Here is a 10,409-nt window from a genome sequence, read left to right as displayed (position 1 = left end):
CTGTATTAACGATGACATCCCAAACGTTTTAAAATGAAATAAATACGTTTCTTCGAAAATGTTTTAATAACGTATTTACCATGTTTTTCTGGGAACAAATTCCGCAACATTTTTATAAAATGAAGTACTCTGATTTTTATAAAGCATAAACAACATCGGTCTTTTTTGGCCGTGAAAATGGGGATGTCACAGTTGGTATCAGAGCATTAGTTTAAGCGAACTAGGAATATGGATTTATTTCTAGACTTAAACTTAGAATGTTAAGCGATGATTGTGAGGTGTGAGCACTAGATTATTTTAGGAATTGTGCCTAAAATGCTTTTATGTGCTAAATGCTTGTGCCTGATACGCTATTATTTGTTCGGATCTATGGTCTGTTGCCGACCGGATCTGGAAAGCTTATGTGTTTAGGATTCTAAGCGTTTAACTACGATATTAGAACTAGCATATAAACGTTTCGGAGTGACAATAATGATTTAAACGTCAATCATAAGTAAAGGTCTAGATTCACCTTATTCGGTGTATAGATCAAGATGGCAAGAACCCGTAGCGGAAACGTGAATGCAAATGGGAACCGAGGTCAACCCCCAGCGATTGAGCAAATACCGGTTGTGGTAGCCGCTGTTGAGCCAATAACGATGGCCGGAGTGCAAGCGATGATCCAAGCGATGTTGGATCGTCAAATGGAGGAAACCAGACGTTTGCTCCAGCAAAATCGAGAGGAAGCGACTATTCAGATCGAACAGCCCAAGTTGAACCGAAGGGAAGACTAAGGAAGGAAACTACAGTGGGACTGTTGGTCAAGTCAACCCACCAATAGTTCGACAAAACAACCAAGATGACGAAGTCGAGAGGAATGGATGCAAGTACAAGGATTTTCTGACTTGCAAGCCATCGACTTTCACTGGAAAAGAGGATCCGATCGGGGTCATGGATTGGATCTCGGAGATGGAATTAGCTTTCATGACGTGCGGTTGCAAGCGAAAACAACAGACCACGTTTGCAGTGCGTCAGTTTCGAGGAGGTGTTGTACGATGGTGGAATACCTTGGGAAAGACGTTGAGCCCCAATGAGCCCCTGCAACTAACATGCGTAGAATTTCTGGTGCATTTCAAACGTAGGTACTGCTCAGCCCAAAATCTGCTCGAGCTAGAAAACCAATTCCTTACCTTAAAGAAAGGAAGCATGTCTATTGATGAATACACCAACAACTTCACAGAGAAGATGGAGTTCGCCTTACGTCTTGTTCCGGATGAGCTGACAAAAATTGACAAGTACGCAAAAGGACTTCCATGGGAATATGCAGTGCCAGTGCGTCAGGCACCTACTTTGGAGGCAGCTATCTGGGCTGCCAAGTCGGTTGAGGAGATGATCAAGGGAAGAGCCGCCAACAAGACCGAGGTTGGCGAAAAGAGGAAGTTTGAGGGGTCTGCGAAGCCCGATGAGAGAAGCAAATCAAGTACCAGGTAGTTTAGAGGAGGAGGGAGTGAAGAAAGATGGTGTGAGAAGTGCAAAAAGAAACACTCTGGAAAATGCAGTGAGGAAGTAACTTGTTTCAAGTGTGGGAAGCATGGGCATTATGCCAACGAGTGTAAATTCAATAAAAGGGTGTGTTACGAATGTAATGAGGAAGGACACTTCAAGCAAGATTGCCCAAAGAGAGAGGGGGCTACAAAGCCAAATGTGCCGCCAAAGCCAAAGGCGAGAGCATTTCAAATGATCCTTGACGAAGCAGATGACAATGCGAGGATTCAGGAGTGACAACTTGACATCCAAAGATCGAGTTATGAAGTAGCCATAGAATCGTATGATGTAGCCTGTTAGAGGCATAGTCTAGGGTGAACTTGAACACCTATGTAATAGTTTCAAGGAATAATAAAAAAAACCTTCGTTTTGATATCTGATGTGTTAAGCTGTTATATGATTTTCTTGTGTGGTGACTTGGAAAACTGTGGGACAATACCTGAGACGAGTATGAGTAGGTGTGAATGGTAGTAGAGGCCTATACTACCGGAAGCACAGGACTTACAATTGGATCAGGGAAAGTCACAAGGTTACCAAGAAGCTAGTAATTGATCTCGTTTTATTCAAGTGTGTTGTTACCATCGTTTCGGTAATGACTAAGAAGATTGTTGATATTCCGACCCTAGTGGTCATATCGAATCAAGTCCGACTACGATGAGTATGTTGTGTGGTTCAGAGAACCAAGTTTGATGTAGCGTCCGACTTAAACCAAACGGTTGAAATCAAAGCGATCAATAGAAGTATCGCACTCGTTGTTAAAGAAGTTGGTGGCTAGAAATGCCTAATGTTAATGTGTGATTATATCACATTAGAACATGAAGGAAGGCATAGTCTGTTTTAGAATTTAACTCTAAGAGACCTAAGTCTAAGTGTTGCAACATACGATGATAGGTCATTAGAATATGATACATCGATCTATATTAGTAATAAAAGAACTTATCTCAAGTCCCTATCCAGCAGGGATCGAGATTGTGACTTGAAGGTCATAATTTGGAGTCTAACCTGAGGTAGAGAGCAGGTGCACGATCGAGTACACTTACAGTCAATGAGTTTAAGAGATAGAATTGAAGGAATGTAGAAGTTATAATTATTACCTAGGATGAAGAGATGACGTATGGAGTCATTATACGACCCTGTTTTGTTGATGATTCCGGGACGTAATCATCCTAAGGGGGAGATAATTGTAACGCCCGCAAATCTGGGCTAGTCAAATTAGAGGCAATAGGGGTCGAAAACGAATTTTCGACAAAAGATTATTTAGAATAAATAATCTTAACCAAGTTGTAGAGTATGTTACAAGGTTTTCGTACATATAAAGAACGCCGAAAACCGAGTTATAACGAAAAAGTTATGACCCGTTGAAGTTTCGCGATAGAACCGGCACGATACCGGGAAGCGTAAATAGTGAATTTACGATAGAGCGAGATTTAGCCAACGAGGTCTAAATGAGAGTTGAAGATCTCATTAATAGGAACTCAACGGTAAAAAGACAGACAAAAATGGAGCTCGTATGCGAAAGTTATGGACGAAGCTTAGTCCCTACTTTTCGAGCGCGGCGAATTCGATACAGTTTAGTAAATACGAGATAGAATGAGAATTAGCCAACGAGGTCTAAATGAGAGTTGAAGATCTCATTAATAGGAACTCAACGGTAAAAAGACAGACAAAAATGGAGCTCGTATGCGAAAGTTATGGACGAAGCTTAGTCCCTACTTTTCGAGCGCGGCGAATTCGATACAGTTTTGTAAATCCGAGATAGAATGAGAATTAGCCAACGAGGTCTAAATGAAAGTTGAAGATCTCATTAATAGGAACTCAACGGTAAAAAGACAGACAAAAACGGAGCTCGTATGCAAAAGTTACGGACGAAGCTTAGAGACTACTTTCTCTCATAAGCCTCTCTTTCTCTCTCTAACTTCTCTCTAGCCTCCCTAAACCCCTCCCAAGTCTACGGAAGCCTCTCTTTCTCTCTCTAACTTCTCTCTAGCCTCCCTAAACCCCTCCCAAGTCTACGGAACCTCCCTAGCACGACAAGAAAGTCCCGGAGCGCCCGACGGCTCCGAGAAGAAAAGCTTTCGGCTTGGAAACGCTACTCCAGCGAAGCCCGATTTTTAATAAAAACTCGTTGTAAGTGAGCTACGCCTATACTATATTTAATATAGATTTTATTTAATTATAGTAACATTATTAGGACCTTAAAATAATTATTTGGGCTATTATTATGAGTTATATTGAGTGTTATTTAACGCTTATATAATAGTAATAATAGCTAGACTATTAATTAGTCGTGGTTAACGTTAAAAACTAAACCCTAGTGCTATTGATACTAGGTTTTGTCAAGGAAAATTGTTTTGAGATAACGAAGTGCTGTCTGAGTTCGGAATCACCACCTAATCAGGTGAGTGCATGGTCTCTTTCATCTTACACATAGATATGAAGTATTTTAATATAAATTACGTGTTATGTGTGCATATTGTCTGAATACTTGTTGTCTATGATGGTGAAAGATTTTTATACATGTTTTAAATGATGTAAACTGTATAAAGTATTTTATATCTACAAAATATGTTGGGTAAAACATGGGTAGATGAATGATGATGGATAAAAGCTGAAATACAGGAACATTAGTAGTACGGACCTAGTGCCCTATAGGTATACATTGGCAGCAGTGGACCTAGTACCCTATAGATGAGCACTGGCAGCTGCGCCACAACCCGTAGATGATTTAGATCTACGGTAAACATCCTAGCAGCTGCGCTCTAAGGATAGTATCGGCAGCTGCGCCTAATAGGGAGCCTTATGACCATGAAAGTAGTGTTTAAAGGTCAGTACCGGCAGAAGCGCCTCATAGAAAATGTCCTAATTCTGGCAGCTGAGCCTAAGTGACAATATTAGCAGTTGCGCTTGACCAATGTGTCATTGGCAACAATGGACTTCATGTTGTTTCCTTAGGATGATCCTTAGGAATGAATGAATGAGAAATAGCTGATTCTTAGGGTAGATCCTTAAGAATAAAGAAGATAATGGGGATGGGTAATTGGGTTGATTGTTTGATTGTTTAAACATAATAATTATATTACTGTGGGTTGAAAACCCTATGTACTCACCAGGTTTCCCAACCTGACCCACTCAGTTTATTTATTTCACAGGTGTTGATATGAAGTGACATTACACTGAGAGATTTAAAGAGATGTAGATCACTAGTGTAAATAATTTTAAGTTCTATTTATGCTTATGTTTCTGTATTAACGATGACATCCCAAACGTTTTAAAATGAAATAAATACGTTTCTTCGAAAATGTTTTAATAACGTATTTACCATGTTTTTCTGGGAACAAATTCCGCAACATTTTTATAAAATGAAGTACTCTGATTTTTATAAAGCATAAACAACATCGGTCTTTTTTGGCCGTGAAAATGGGGATGTCACAAATGTGACCCAGGAATATGAATCTTTGAATCCAAAAATCGCATTTAGAAAACTTCGTGTAGAGCTTCTCTAATTGTAATGTTTCCAAGATGTGATGCAAATGCTTACTATGGTCCTCCTTACTACGAGAGTAGATAATTATGTCATCAATGAATACAATGACGAACTAATCCAAGTAAGGACGACATACCTTATTCATTAAGTCCATGAACACTGTGGGCGCATTAGTCAATCCGAATGGCATCACTACAAACTCATATTGTCCATAACGAGTTCGGAAGGCTGTCTTCGGAACATCCTCCTCAAGCACTCGTAACTGCAGATACCCAGATCTCAGATCTATCTATGAAATGTAACTCTCCCCTTGTAGTTGGTCGAACGAATCGTCTATGCGAGGCAGAGGGTCACGATTCTTGACGGTAAGCTTGTTTAGCTCTCTGTAGTCGATGCACATACGAAACGATCCATCTTTTTTCTTCGCGAATAAGACCGGTGCTCCCCAGGGTGAGAAGCTGGGTCTAATAAAACCCTTGATGAGCAATTCGTTTAGTTAACCATATAGTTCCTGCATCTCAGCTGGTGCTAGATGATAGGGCGATTTGGCTACGGGGGTAGCCCCTGGAACTAAGTCGATTCTGAACTCGACTTGACGTTGTGGGGGTAATCCTGGTAGTTCTTCTGGAAAAATCTCAGGAAAATCGCTTACCACTGGGATGTTCTTTAATTCTTCGCCTCTTGGCTCACATCGACAACATGAGAAAGGAATGTGTGACATTCCTTTCGCAAGTACTTCTGGGCTTCAACACTCGAGATAATATGTAGGTTTGTGTCGGGTTTGTCGCCTTAGAAAACTAGAGTTTTGCTGGACGACAACGACCTTTTCATAACACGTGATGCCGGCACGATGTAGACTCAACCAATCCATGCCGATAATCACGTCGAAACTTTTAATTGAGACCGGCATGAGGTCGATTGAAAATGAATGGCTATCTATATGTAGAGTACATCCTATGTATATACTGTAAGTGCTCTCAGTCTTTCCGTTAGCCATTTCTACAGTGAACGGTTCTTTAAGTGCACATGATTTTTGCTTAAGTAAGTGAGAAAATTTTTGGTTCACGAAACTCCTCTCCGCTCCACTATCAAACAGTATGCATGCATATGAGTTATCGAGGAAAAACATACCAGTGACCACTGTAGGGTCGACAACCGCTTCCACGTGGCCTATAGCCAAAACTCTTCCCATTTCGCCAGTTTACCCTGCCTTCGGGCAATTCCTCTTGTAGTTACCCACCTCTCCAAATCCATAGCAAGCATAGCCCACACCAACGTCGGGGACTTGGTTGATCAGACTTGTTGGAGCTTTGCATAAATTGGCTGTGTAGCCCTTCCTGTTGCAGTTAGTGCACTGCATTTCCCAGTAGGGTCCATTGTGGTGGAAGCTGTACTTGTTGCACTTGGGCAAGCTTCCATGATACTGCTTCATTGGTGCAGTAGCAGTAGGGGTTATCACAGCATGAATGGCTATAACTTCCTGGTTTTGGGAAGAGATCCGCACCGCATTCTTCTTCTTGTTATCCCAGAAATTCCGCTTGTTGCCGGCGGCTTTGGAGGGTTCTGGGATGGCGAGGGTTGTTGTTGTAGTTGGGGCACGGACTGCATGATCAATGATCCGTTGTGCCAATTGCTTGGCACTATCGAAGGTAGTGGGGTTTGAAGCTTAAAAATTCCCCTGAAATGGATGCACCAGCCCCCAGATATGCCTTTCTATCTTCTTTCCCTCAGTACGGACCATTCCCGGACATAGTGCCACCAGATCACTGAATTTGGCAGTATAGGCCACTATATCAGAGCCCTTAATGGTTAGGCTCCAGAGTTCTTGTTCAAGATTCTGAACTTCGCCCCTCGGGAAGTATTCTTCGATCATGAGCTCCTTAAGATCTTCCCAGCCCATAACATTAGCCAATATCAGAGTTAGTGACTTCACATGGCTATTCCACCACGTCAAGGCTCTGTCCGCGAAGGTGCAAGTAGCAAATTTGAATTTGCTTCCTTCTGGACAGGAACAAATCTCGAAGATCGATTCTGTCTTTTCGAACCATTGCGAGAGGGAAATGATTCCGCCAGTTACATTGAAGGACCTGGGCTTGCAGTTAGAAGTCTTTATACGAGCACTCCTAGAGCGCGCTTGAGCATCACCTTGAGTGGAATGCACAGTTGTTCCACTCCTGCTAGTTCCACTAGCACTGAACGGAGCTAGGGCTGCCGTTATAGCGGCATTCACTGGAACTTGGATATTCGCCAGATTGTATTGTGGAGGGGGTGGAGGTTACGTAGGAGTTATCGAAGGGTTACTCCTTGTCACTCTCCGTGGAGGAATAGTTCGACTAAAAGTTTACGATGACGAAGATGATTGTAAGAATCAATTGTAAGTATAATGAGAGTGGTTCATGGACTAACTCTCTAAAGTCTAACAAAGCAAATGAGAGTATGGTTGATATGGAGATCGAGCAGTAGAAATTGAAAGTACTTGGATATGGATTTCTCAAAAGATTTGATGGTTGTCAATAATATTGGCATTGATGATGTAATAAGTTCGGGAGAATGACCTAGAAGTAGGTCTTACATCAAACTATAATAAGAAATTTTGACAACATAGGGACCTAGCAACAGTACTAGATGGATATGAATATTTATAGGTAAAAGTGCTACATAGAGCATAGATACGAAGGCTATTCCTTAACTCTAAAGAAAGGCAGGTGAAGCATCTTCTACCGGCGATGGGTACCCCTTGGGCGAACCCTCAAGTCAGCCAGCTAACGTTCCACATCAAGGAGGTGTTGCTCATAGACCCTTTGGCGTACTCGGAGCTCTATAACTTCAGCCTGAGTTTCAGCCGGTTATTGTTGTAGAGCTTCGTTGTTTCTCTCAGCTCTCTCACGAGCATCTTCCAGATGACGAATGCAGACTATACCAACTGCTGCATTGGCGTCAACCTCCATGATTCGGTGGATGGCTGTCCTACCCTGCTCTTCATTACGAGCAGCTCTGCGAACCAGAATGGGCAGGACCCTATCTGTTCAGCCTCCCTCGCTCAGGTTTAGGGCTGTTCACTATTTGGATAAACCGAATTGTCCAATTGGTCAATTTGGACCAGACTATTTGGTTTGGTTATTCAGATTTATGGATTGGTTTTTAGCAAAACCGAATTATTATTTTGGATTTCGGAATGGTTTTGGTTTACATTATAAAAACCGAATAGTCCAAAAAACCGAATTGCAATTTATTATTTTGTTCTTTCTAATATATATCTTTAATAATTTATAAATTTACAAAATTATTCTATTAGTATATTAAAAATTTTCATCATTTATAATACTTCACTATCTACTTGTTATAAAAAAAATATCTATAAGATAGTAATATATAATATATTTTTCTTGATAGTAATTTATAAGTTTTAATCCAAAACTAATTAAACAATATTTCTTTAGTTTATATTATAGAGTAAGTTAATACTAAAGTTATATATTTGTTGAAATGCCTTGATTCTTGAAAACCGAAATGTAAAAAACCAATCCAACCGAATTATAACTCGGTTGGATCGGATCGGATTTGAATTTAGTTTGGACTATATGGATCTACGTTTTGAAAACTGAAATTATTTTGGATTCACTTGATCGGATCGTATAAACCGATCCATCCAAACGAACACCCCTACTCAGGTTGCAGAAGCTTCGGTCACCATTGTATGGGATAGGCTAACCTTGATCTTCACTGCATGCTCCAAAGTATTCCACCCATAGAGGCGTCGGGCCTTGACAAGCTAGACGAGGGTTAGGATTCGGGATTGGAGCCAATAGAGGTACATCATTTCCTTCTGGTTCGGAGTCGGAATCCTTCGGAAAAGTCTTTGTGAATTCATCATCCAAAGGGATTGGATGATTCTCTTATGGCTCATCGTCGAGCGATCCATCATTGCCTGGGTTGGGGAAGTACGGGTCGCCAGGGAGATTCAATCCAACCATGCTATCTACGCGAGAATAGGGGTAAAAGAAATAATTAATAGACGCACTAATTAAGATAATTATAGGATGATCGTTATCAGTTACTTCAATACTTGCATAGTGCATATCAGTTACATGAAATCAAAACAGGATATACCTTCGAATAAGTGACCCTAACTCCAAATCCACAACCAAACAAGGAATAGGAAATAAAGCAAAGATCACATATTCTAAGTCTATGACACCTTAGTCACATATAACCTTAGCATATCCACCAAGCAACTATTGACCTACTAATAAATACCTTTAGTTCTCAAATAAGTAATTGTAGTAACACAAAATACTCCTATAGTATTTTAAGTTTATGTTATGTTATAATGTTTTCATTGTAGTGGTGTTGGTATGTTTTTAAACTTGCTGCAACACCACAACGATTTCTAGGCACATGCTAATCATTTGTCGGAAAGATATAGTTGATCAAGCTATATCACTCCCAGATCTGATCATATGTCCCTAGGCCTACTTATGTTGTCCAATAACCACAATACTTTGGTTCTGTCCGAATGACACTGATTTTAGTATGAATGCAGGTATGTATACTTCGGTTAAATATTTTATTATTTAAAAGTATAAACTCTTGGTTAGAGTATTTTAATCTCGATGTGTTTATAGTTTATATGTCTTTTATGGGTTGATCTACTCAATTCACTATAAACAAAGCTCTGATATCTATCTGTCACGCCCCAAAACCATAACGGCAGAAACATTCTGGGCGGAGGACGTCATGTACAGTATCATAACAATGCATAACAGTAAACAAGCAACAACATCATCCACTGCATGAATAATATAATTTTAATACAAGTGTGTTCTGTGTATAGTTAATAAGACACCAAAAATAAATAATCAAAATAAAGATGAGTCTTGAAAGCTCCGTCTTCTCAAAAACCTGGTCATCGGTACCTGTCAACTGGTGACCTGAGAATACAAGTTATTTTGAAAGAGTAGATAACCATTAAAGCTGGTGAGCTCATAAGTAATTTAATGTCATGGCATGTATGAAAGTGTTTGAATATGTTTGAGATAAATGTTTATAAGTGTTTGTAGAAAGTGTTTGTATCTCCTAGAAAACTCTATATTTTCTACTAAAAAGGTAGCCTTCTACCAAGGCCCGAATGTTCTGTGTGTTGTTTATTTGTAAAAGTGTGTACCTTTCCCAAGTATGACTATCATTACCAAAATATAGTTCATATTCTCGTTTATGTGTGAAGATCACAATGTGAATGCGAAGGGAAAATAACGATGTACCGTAGTATTGTATATAAGTAACTACCAATGTACTGACTACCTTAAACATGTTTGTTAATTAAGGTAAAATGTGATATGATTGTAACCATACTTGATTGACTAGTAAACCACGATGCTCAAAGACGTCGAAATGTGTGACA

The sequence above is a fragment of the Lactuca sativa genome, chromosome 1 (assembly GCF_002870075.4).
Source record: "Lactuca sativa cultivar Salinas chromosome 1, Lsat_Salinas_v11, whole genome shotgun sequence".
Lineage (NCBI taxonomy): Eukaryota > Viridiplantae > Streptophyta > Magnoliopsida > Asterales > Asteraceae > Lactuca > Lactuca sativa.
This window is presented reverse-complemented; position numbering follows the sequence as displayed.